General features: G+C 39.0%; 1 pseudogene; it reads left to right on the top strand.

Annotated features, from left to right (window-relative positions):
* Positions 1-432: 432 nt before the first annotated feature.
* Positions 433-3,606, top strand: LOC119568989 (annotated as a pseudogene).
* The last annotated feature ends 7,407 nt before the right edge of the window (positions 3,607-11,013 follow it).

Consider the following 11,013-nt stretch of genomic DNA (forward strand, 5'->3'; position numbering starts at 1 on the left):
CACACACAAAAACACAAAAACAACACATAAACACAACACACATAAACACACACACACACACACACACACACACACACACACACACACACACACACACACACACACACACACACACAAGGAAAGAAGGAAAGCAAGAAAGAAAGAAAGAAAGAAGAAAAAAATATATATATACACAGGGGTAAGTGTGGTATATAATATGTATTTAAATTTACTGCTTACCTGTGAGCTAAGAGTGATTGACAGGTGCAAGATAAAGGTGGCATGATCTAAATTTAGAGTTGATGCTGATTTACTCTCATATATCTTTACAGAAATAGAACAAATATAGTTTTGTGATATATATTTCTTCTTCCTTCTCTCTTTCTTTGTCTTTCTTTTGAATCACAGCATTATTTCTAAGACATTCATTATTTTCTTCGTTTGTTACAGGTTTCAAGTGACATGGCAAGACATCAGAGACAATCATCAAAACTTACTGTAAATCCCCAAAAGATGAGACACAGTTAACAGCAGCTACTGAAAAAATGTCAGGTCTTCACTCAGTTACAGAGGTCACTGAAATGACTTCTCAGACAAAGCCAGTGCAGTCAGCAAGAACAAATCTACCAATAGTGGTGAGCGAAGGTGTTTATGATGACCCACTTGGTGGAGATCAGCAGTGCTTTGTTCTCGTGGATGAGAGGACTGTGGGTGTTATGCCTGGTGTTTCGACAGTACAGAGTCTGCTCTCAGACCAAGATGCTGTCATGGGCGTTGGCAGTGACAAATCTGTTCAAGTGATGCAGGTTGAGAATAGTAAAACATTAGAGATGGTGAACATGCGAGACAAGGAGACTGTCGAAATGATGCACATGCGTGATGGAAGGACAGTGGAAGTGCTGCAGATGGAAGATGGCAAAACAGTGAGGTTGTCCAGATGGATGGGGGCAAGACATTGGAAGTTATGCATATTGACAGTAGTAAGCATCCTGAAGTAATCCATGTTGATGGCAGCAGTGGGATTGAAGTATTGAATGTCAATGATTCACTTAAAGGACCAATTGTAACAAGTACCTCATCGACTGTGTTCGGTCAAAGAAATACCAAGTGCATTTTTTCTAATGAGGAGTCAGAGAATGTAGCACCTGTGGCAGTCAAGAGAGTCATTACTTCACAAGGGAACCAAGACACAACCGGTCTCAGTCTCAGATCACTAGCAACAGTTCAACCCTTCCATTGTTTTGTCGACAGCAAAAAGTAATATATTACCTTCCCAAGAGTATCCCAGAATAACATCTAGTACACCCCTAAACAGCAGAAGAGAATCACAGGTTATCAGAACACATGAGTTGCAGACCATCACCCATGTTAACTCAAAACATTGTCTTGTCTGGTAGTAAAGAGGTTTTTTCAGGTAATGTTGATGATTTAAACAACACCATCATAATTTCATGGCCCACAATACCAACAGAACCAGAAAACACAGTTGCAACGCAGACTGAACCAGTTCACGATATAGGACCAAGTATGAACCTTTTTTTCTGCACCTTTTATCAAGATGGAAGTGTTCAGACACAGTGGACATGCCAATGCAGCAGGCATGTGGGCATTTCTACTGTTATTAGTGGCAACTGCAGAGGACAGAAAAATAGAGTAGCTGGAAACCATTCTAAGGATGATGGAGGGACATCATTGAAGATGGATAATCTAAGGGAATGTGAATCTGAATCAGTTGGTAGGTATTTGATGTATGTAGGCAGTACAGATTCTTGAAATTTTGAGACTCCAGTTAGATACCCATGAATTGCATAACTGTTGTTCTGTAATGATAATGATAGTATACTATACTACTAGTGCTACTAATGATAATGATAATAATAATAATAATAATAATAATAATAATAATGATTATTATTATTACTATTACTATTATCATTATCACTATTATTATTACTATTGTTACTATTACTATTACTGTTTGTACTACTACTACTACGACTACTAATGATGATGATGATGATCATCATCATCATCATGAATATTTTCTTATCTTTATCATCATTATCATTATCCATTATTATTTTGCAGATCCCCAGTATTCAAGAAGTGGCAGAGTTTTGAAGCGGAAACAGGCACCTCTGAAGGCAGAACCAGACGATGATGAGGTGGGGGATCCTAATTTTGAGCTCCTTGGGGACGAGGAAGAGGAAGAAGATTCAGGGAAACAGAATGCAGGAGAAAACAGTGTATTTAGGAAGAAGAGAGGGAGGAAGAAGAAACGGAGGTTACCGTCGACCGAGGATTTTGAAGATGAGTTTACCATTCCTGCAAATAAGGAAGATGTGAAAGATGTGGCTGTCAAAGAGGAACCAGTCGAAGTAGATGACAGTGAATTAGCTTTGGAAATATTACGGACTAAGGGTTATGGCCTAAGAACAAAGAGACGCCCAAAGAAGCTTAGTGATATGCACTACATAGAGGAGAAGGTGGTGAAGAAGAGAATTGACAGAAACCAAGAGTTTTCCTGCCAGATCTGTTCCCAGGTCTTCCCCACATTCACAAGACTACAGCGCCATGCCAAAGAAGAGCACAACTCGTCTGAATTTTCTTTTCCATGTGATCTGTGTGGTGTTGTATTCACAAGGCCACAGAATCTGGAGCGGCATAAAGATACGAAGCACGGTGATGGGGAGAGGCGGTTTGTGTGTGAACATTGTGGCAGGAGATTTGCTCGTCATGATGTGATGGACAGTCCATATTTCCATGGTTCATATTAGAAGACTTTACAGGGTAAGAAAGGACCTGTGGTTATTGGACCAAACACCTTCCATTGCACAAGTTGTGATAAATTTTTCTCCAAGGAGCAGAAATTAAGAGATCATAAACAAGGTAACTTAACGTGTAGTGATTGCTCAATATCCTTTGAATGTAAAACTTCCCTGAGAGTCCATCGTTATAAGCATCATCCAACAGCATGTAGTGAGTTGTGGGAAAGTGTGTGGACAGTAAACAACAAATGTACTTCCATAGATTGTCTCATGATCCAAAGTTTGTTTGTAAATATTGTAAAAAAGGATTTATTTGGAAATTCAGTACACTGCCCATTTGGGCAACACACACAGGAGAGAAACCAGTTGTCTGTGATTTATGTGGGAAGGCATTTGCTCACAAGCTTGCAGTTAGCAAGAATAAATGGCAGGAACACAACGAAAGTAATAAGAAATTCAAGGGGCCCAAAATTTGTGGGAAGTCTTTTGATATAAAGCTAAGCTGCAATCCCACATTCGTAGCCATACAGGGGAGAAACCATTCATGTGTCACCTTTCCCCTTCCTCATTCTGCGGGTTTGAAAACTTGACTGCGCATATAAAGAGTGTTCATGGTGTGTACATTCAGTCCATTAAAAATGATGGCACCACTCACACGCAGTGGTTAAATACAAACGAGCTAAAAAAACAGCACCCGTAGAAGCCCCTCCAAGCTGTTGTTAACACTGTATGACACCTTCGTGATACCCCCTGCCTGATCAGCCTCAGGTAGCTATTCAGGAGGAAATGCCAGAATCTTTTGAGACAGAGGCAGCAGTATACCAGATTGTTTTATGCATACCCATAGGAACAGATGTGACAAAATAGGGAAAATGCAAATTTCATGCGAGTCTAAAAAAATTAAAATGTATAGACACTACTGTCTGTAATATAAACTATTGTGCTAATATATGTATGGCTATAATAGTTAAGATATCATTCATACTGAATGGATGGTATTTACAACTTGGAAAAAATGGGTTTTTCATTTTTTAATTTCTTAAAGAAAAATTTATGCCGAGTTCATTATCATTCAGGGATATGCAAATAAGAAATTAGGAAATTTTTATTGACAAATGTGAAACATAAGTTCAATTGAAGCAATGGTTTTGTAATTCTTTTTATAATTTTTTTTTTTCCAGTCTGTAAGGTTGTCAGTTTTAGACAAGGCCTTATTTTGTAGTCTAAAACTTAAATGAGAGAAAAGGGAAATTAACATATTTAATGTGACCAGTATATTTATTTGGATAATTATTTTCCCCAAAATGAAGCTATGTCCATTTTACCAAGGTTATATCTGTCAGTTATGTATGGGTCTGAAAAAATTATCATAATTTTCCATGATTGAAATTGTACCAAAGTTAGTTTGTACACAATTTAGGTATTAATATTTATATTATCTATATCTTTGTCCCCTGTTAATCAGTTATCTGAAATCTAGGTCTTAAATGTTACTTGAATAACTATTAACACTGAGTTAAATTGTCTTCCAAAGGATTATGTCCTTCCTATTCAGTTTTCAAATTTGCACTTATGGTTTTTATTTTCTATAATTGCTATGTACAAAAAGATCTCATCAAAAGAGCAATATACAAACTCTTACATTTCCTTTGTTCGATTTTCACTTCAACAAAAGTAATTCCCTCATGTATTTCACATAACAATGAAATGCATTATGAAAAGTGTTGGAGAGACATTACATAGATTCAGAAGGATTAAACTAAAATTTGTAACAGTTTTGATATTGTTCCAAGGAAATGCTATAGCTCTCTCTGTCTGTCTGTCTGAGAGAGTAAAATCAGCGGTGACTTAAACTAATCAGGTATATTTCTTTGGCGAAATGGAGATGTTAGGTGGAGGCTTTAACATTCACTTGTTAAGTCCTATCATTAATTTTTTTTTAATGTTTTGTAGAAATGTATTGATTGATGGTATGGACACACGGTAGCTAAATCACAGATTGAACGAATGTAATTCTTTGAAGCCACCACCAATATATTTTTTTAATCACAGTAGATAAAAGAACCTTATCAAATAATGGAAAGAGATGATCTTCCTTTATGTGGAGTTGTATTGAATGATTATCTTCATTGTGAGATTATTCTTAATATGGATATTAAATTGTTTAAGTAAAGAGTGTATCATTCCTATGCAAAATGTCTTTTTATTATTGAATGTGATTAGCTTTAAGTTTTTTTATATGAATATATTTAATCTGTTTAGTACTTTTACCTGGAATTATAATATTATTCTGATTGCAAGTCTTGGTTTATGGTCATAGTAAGAAATCTTGAGAAAAAGATAATTAAAGCTTATAAGATAGTGTCCCTTATTTGGAATAATAAAAAAAAATCACAACAAACAAAAGTAATTTTCTTTTGATATTATAAGTATATTATCATATGGGTAGGGGGCTTAGGAGACAAGGACTGAGTCCCCAGGGCTGGGGATCTCCCCTGCCTTGGGCCCCAGCCCTGACTCCACTAATTTTTGCACCCTCTTTTTCCCTCCCCCTTTTTTCGTTTCTGCCCCTTCCCGACCCCCTTCTACTATCCATTTTGGGACCTAACAGTATTCTTATTAGTGGCAATGAAAACTTGCCCCTTCATCAAAGAGCCCCCCCGACTCAAATTCTCCCGGTTCCCAGATTTCAGGCTCTCCTTTGACCACGACTGTGAACACTGCAACTACTACCCCCTTCTCAATGTTACTGTACGTCATCCACCCAGGTCAAAAAATCAACCTCCGGATGACATTCCTACTCTCCCAACATTTTCAAATTCATCTGCTTTGCCCCCACTACTTCTTCATCAAACTACCCCATCCTCCCTTATACTGCTCTACAACCTTATTGTCCACCTCTCCATCAATACTACATCTCTCAACACTACTCGCTCTTCCACACATCCCTGTTCCATCTCTACAAATATCTTTAAAGGCTCTATTTAGCCAAGGCAAATGGGACCAGTTTTCGTGATCCCCCCACAGCTCTTTTCTCGGGCAACACACTTCGTTTCCAGCAATGGCTCCAAAAACCAGTAGGCCGACCGATCGTTCTTGTGTCGTCACAGTTACACCCAAAACCAAAGGGATTAGCATTATCAACCTCCCTGGCAACCCATTCCTGCGAAAACCCCATCCATCCTTCCCAACCCTTTTACTATCCACTTCTAAGTGAGAGCTGTGTTGAAAGGGATGACTTTGTGCCAGCCTAAAGGGGCCTGGGGGAGCCATGGGCACGGTTTTCCCCCAGTTTTAGTTTTCTAGCCCTGTTTCTTTTCCCCAATTTTTCTCCAGGTTACCTTTCCCATAAGAAGATTTACCCCTTATTAGGGGGAATGGGGGGCCGCGGTGGCCGAAGGGTTTGGGATGTCGGATCAAGATGTCACACGGAAAACTGATTTTCGGGGGTTTCGGTCCCCGGCCCCCCGGCGCGCTGTTTCCCTTGGGCAAGGAATTTCACCTCGTTGCCTCCCACCCTGGGGCCAAACCAGTCAAGCCCAGTCCCGGGGTAAATAAGATGGTGACTCAAAAAAACACCAGGCGGAAGGAAAGGGAAAACCACCGCTCTAAATTGACAAGAAAAAATCAGGGAAGCCCAGATCGTCAAGGCCGCTGGCCGAATGGTTAAGGCGTCGGACTCAAGACTGTCACGACGCAATTAAATTCGAGGGTCGGTCACTGACCGCCGCGTTGTTCCCTTGGGAAGGAATTTCCCCTTTGATTCCTCCCTAGCCACTGGGGGGCCAAGCCAGCTCAATCAAGGCTGGCCCCAACCCGGAAAAATAAGGAATGTTTTTCTAAAAAAGGTCCCACCGGCTCCCCGGGGAAAAGGAAAACGGGGGGACCCTACCATTCACAAAACTTAAAACTAAAATTAAAGTATCATGCTGTGCCCGGGGCTCAGACATGAACCTACCGTTAAAGGAAGGAAGGGGGAAGGGGTTTGCCCCTTCATAAATTCAAACTCCCCCGTTTCCCCCAACCCCCGGGCTCCCCTGGAAACCCCCCTTCCTGCAGAACCTCACCCAACCCCTCAATGCTTGCCCCCAAAACTGTCTGGTCTCCCAGAAAACTCCCCACTAATAAAAAAAAATTGGTAAGATTGGGGAAATTTTTACTGCATTTTCCCAAATGCCCCCTCCCTCCAAAAATTTTTGCCTTATACAGAATGGATCGCTCCTTTTTGGAGCAACTTTACCCACTTACGTTTTGGGGCCACACCAGTCAAAACCCCCTCCTGTCTGAGTCGCTGTCGATACGTCCCCCCAGTTTCTCCTTTAATATTCCCCCTTTCATTTCCACACATTCCGTTGTCCTGCCCACGCGAATGCCCCCGAAACCTGCTTTCCCCCCACCTACCTCCCTTCACCGAGCTCCCAACCGTCAGATATCCTTAGGGAACCCTACACTTTCGCTTTGACTCACCTGCTCCCCTTTCCCCAGACGTTTTCATATCCTTCCTTAATCAATCCCCCTTATTGACCCTCCTTAACCTTTTCACCCTTTAATCCTTTACCATTTTTACCTTTTTTCCAATGCTCTCTGAATGCTGACGTTAGCAACTAACTGCGACTCCCCCCTTCACTCCCCTTTTTTCCCTTTCCCAAATAGTGCGGGCTGACTTAGATTCTAGAAATTTTATTTTTGTTTTTTAACCTTTAACCATCTATTTTTAAAAAAAAGTGAAAAAAAAAGTTAAAAAAGTAAAACATCTGGAATATTAAAATAACGAAAAAGATTATAGAAGATTGGGGATGACTGGCTGCATAACACATAAAAATAGAATTGTAATTTTCCCCCATTGCTGCCCGGAACGTAATTCCATGTATTTTTTGTTTTATAAAATTTTTATTTAGGTGGCCCCCAACTGCTCATCCCCCAAAAGCGTCCTTTAATGGGCCTACGTGTCTTGCATGGTTTCCCCTCTCCCTTTGTTTTCGTTAAAATAATTAACATTGATATTGTTTTTTTTTTTTTTTATTAAAAATATGGATATTACTTTTTAGTAAAAATAATAATTGCAGTAAAAAATATATATATTTCCGAAATCGGGGAAAAAGGAAAAATTTTGTGAATAGGTGGGGTAATGTTAACCCTTGTTTTCAATGGGTTAAAAAACCCAGTAATCATTTAAACCCAGCAACCACATCTATCATCCCCAAATTTTTTCACCATTATTATCATCAGGAACTGCCAGGGGCTACTCAAATGGTCTTTACACCATCTTAAAGGGTGTGATGGGTAACGGGTAACATGTAGTATGATACATTTAAAACAAAATCACATTTCTTTGGGGGGAAAATTTTTGGGTCGAAAAGGCAAAGGAGGTTAATTTTAAATTTTGTTTTAATATATATTATAAGATATAAATTTTAATAATAAATAATATAATTATATATTTTTGTATTTAAAAAAATATATATTAATTAATATTTTATTATATAATTAAAACAATTATAAAATTTTATAATTTTAAAATTTTATATTCTATAAATTTAAATATATATAAAATAATATATAAATAAAACACAACACACACAACACACACACACACAACCCCAAAAACACCCACACACCACACACACCACACACACACACCCCAACCCCACACACATACATACATACACTCCAAACCACACACCACCCCCAACACAACACCCACACACACAACACACACAAAACCACCAAAAACCCACACACACACAATATATTGAATTTTAATAAATATATATAATATATATTGTATTTTTATGTATTTATATTATTATATTATATAATACTTTATATAAATAAAAAGATAAGTATTTTTAATATATATTATATATTTATATTATTATATTATTGTATAAATATCGTGATATATAATATATATTATATTATATATATATATATATAATATTATAATTATAGAAGAAGAGAGAGAGAAGGGAGAGAGAGAGAGAGAAGAGGGAAGGTTTTATATATATATATATTATATATATATATATTATATAATATATATTATATATATATATAATATATATATATATTATATAGTAAATTTTTAATGACACTGATTTTTCCCATAAGTAATATAATTTCCCAATTTTTCGTTTTTGTTTCAAAGAACCCCACTCTTTCCTTGCAAAAAAGCTAGCTAGATATCCCCGATGGTGGGGAGGGCATGATCAATCAGGGAAGGCGGGGGGGCGAGAAATGTCGGGAATAAAACAGAAGAGCAGAAGATTAACTCACTTACAGGTTACCGGGGCTTCGCCCCCTTAAAGCCCCTTTTGAGGTCCCAAAAATTTTTTCCTATTAATCCCCAGGGGAGAGCCCAGCCGATTAACAATTTTTCCCACACCTTACCTCTACATTATCTCGGGGTCTTCCGGGGCGTTTTTGGGGGGAATCGCAATCGTGCCTCGTTCCTTATCGGGCGCGGAGGATTCATTTCGCGGCTTCGAAATACATGATAGACTGGTGTCTTCTTTCTGCAAAAAACCGGTGTCTTACATTCGGGCACAGTTCTTAATAATAAACTGGCTTCATTATTCGATGATATTTTCAATGAATCAATATGTTATCACACCTGACACTGCCCAGCATGATGGAATGATTTTAATTTAACCCCCTTCTTCTAGGGCCATTTCTATTGTCAAATGATTTTTTAAGATTGAGTTTTTTCGAAGATCTACTTCGCGCGGACCTTCGTGTGTATGGCCTGCCTGTTTCGTCTATTTTGGGTGTCTATTTAGTTTCTTGACCTCGATGCTTACCCCTGGTGACGGGGATTGCCAGCGGTGTCCCTGCCACATGATGTAAGCTTGCAGCATAAACTCTTTTTCAGCCCGGGGGCTGTTATGGGGGTAATGTACGAGGGTGGCGTTCGGCTCGCCATACAGGGCATGGCAACACTGTTTGCCTAGTCATTGTTTATATGCTATGCCATGCGCGTTGGTAACTTAGAGACTAATTCTGTGAAGAAGAGAATGGACTTCGTAACCTCTATAATTGCCTCATGAGTGAGTGCGTGGCTCATAGCCTGTGGTGGCTGACTACCACCCTGGCCGAGGGGGACATCTCATTTCTCTAGTGTGTAGCTGCAGGGAAAGGCGTACCTGTACCCTAAGATTTTTCGGCTTGTTTGTATATCATGGGGATTTGTGGGCATACCTCTGCCAATGTCAGCTAGTCTGTCAACAAGCTTGTTTCCTGTATGCCTATGTATCTGGGGACCCAGTTTATGATTATATATTTTTACCCGAGCAAGAATCCTTTGCGCTAAGTTAAACAGTGGATCAGGAGTAGGATGTCTTTGGGTAAGCTGTGCTGTAGACAGTCAATAGCTGCATCTGTAATGTAATGACAATTGTCTTTCCTCGGGAAGCGTGGGCTATGCTCCCATAATCGCAACTGCCTCTGCTGTAAAGCAAGGCGTTGTCTGTTTACCCTCATGATGGTGTGGCATCCCATGCTGTCAAAGCCATCGCCTGCAGTATGGCTTAAGGGGATCGACTGATCCATCCGTGAAGTATTTTCATTACCTGGAGGACTGATGGCTCAGTGACCCTCTCTGCTTCTGCCTTAGACCAGGCATAGTATTGAATCTTTCTCCTTGCAGCTCATGATAGAGAAACTTATCAAAGGTTTGTGCCCGCGGCGAGGAATCTGTAAAATCAGGTGTGGGAGTCCATGCTTTGACAAGTAGTTTCTCTTTGAGCTGATAGCGCATCAACAACCTGTCTGTGTGTAGACACCAGGGGCGTTTGTGAAAGAGTTCGTGAAATTAATCGAAAAGCCTGAGAATTTTGTCTCTGCTTGTTTACCTGGGTTCTGTATCTCTCTCTCTCTCTCTCTCTCTCTCTCTCGTCTCTCTCTCTTCTCTCATCTCTCTCTCTCTCTCTCTCTCTTCTATATTATATATATATATATATATAACTATATATTATATATATATTATATAAACAATATATATATTATAATATATATAATGTGGCTAGCTTCCGTCATATACGCAGTTACCCTGATTTCGCCATTTTTTATTAACTCGTCGTGATCTACTATCACATCCTGTCGTGCTAATGCATTTTATATGTTCATACTCCGAAAGTTGTCAAAGGGCCCGGGGTAAAGTTTCCCGCTACAAGCTAGAGCAATGGAATCCTTATTAAGGAAATTACTACTTGTTGTGGGAGCTTATTCTAATTTAGAGGATTCGTTTTGAACGTTTTTTTTCTGTCGG

The sequence above is a fragment of the Penaeus monodon genome, unplaced genomic scaffold (assembly GCF_015228065.2).
Source record: "Penaeus monodon isolate SGIC_2016 unplaced genomic scaffold, NSTDA_Pmon_1 PmonScaffold_11976, whole genome shotgun sequence".
NCBI classification, from domain to species: Eukaryota; Metazoa; Arthropoda; class Malacostraca; order Decapoda; family Penaeidae; genus Penaeus; species Penaeus monodon.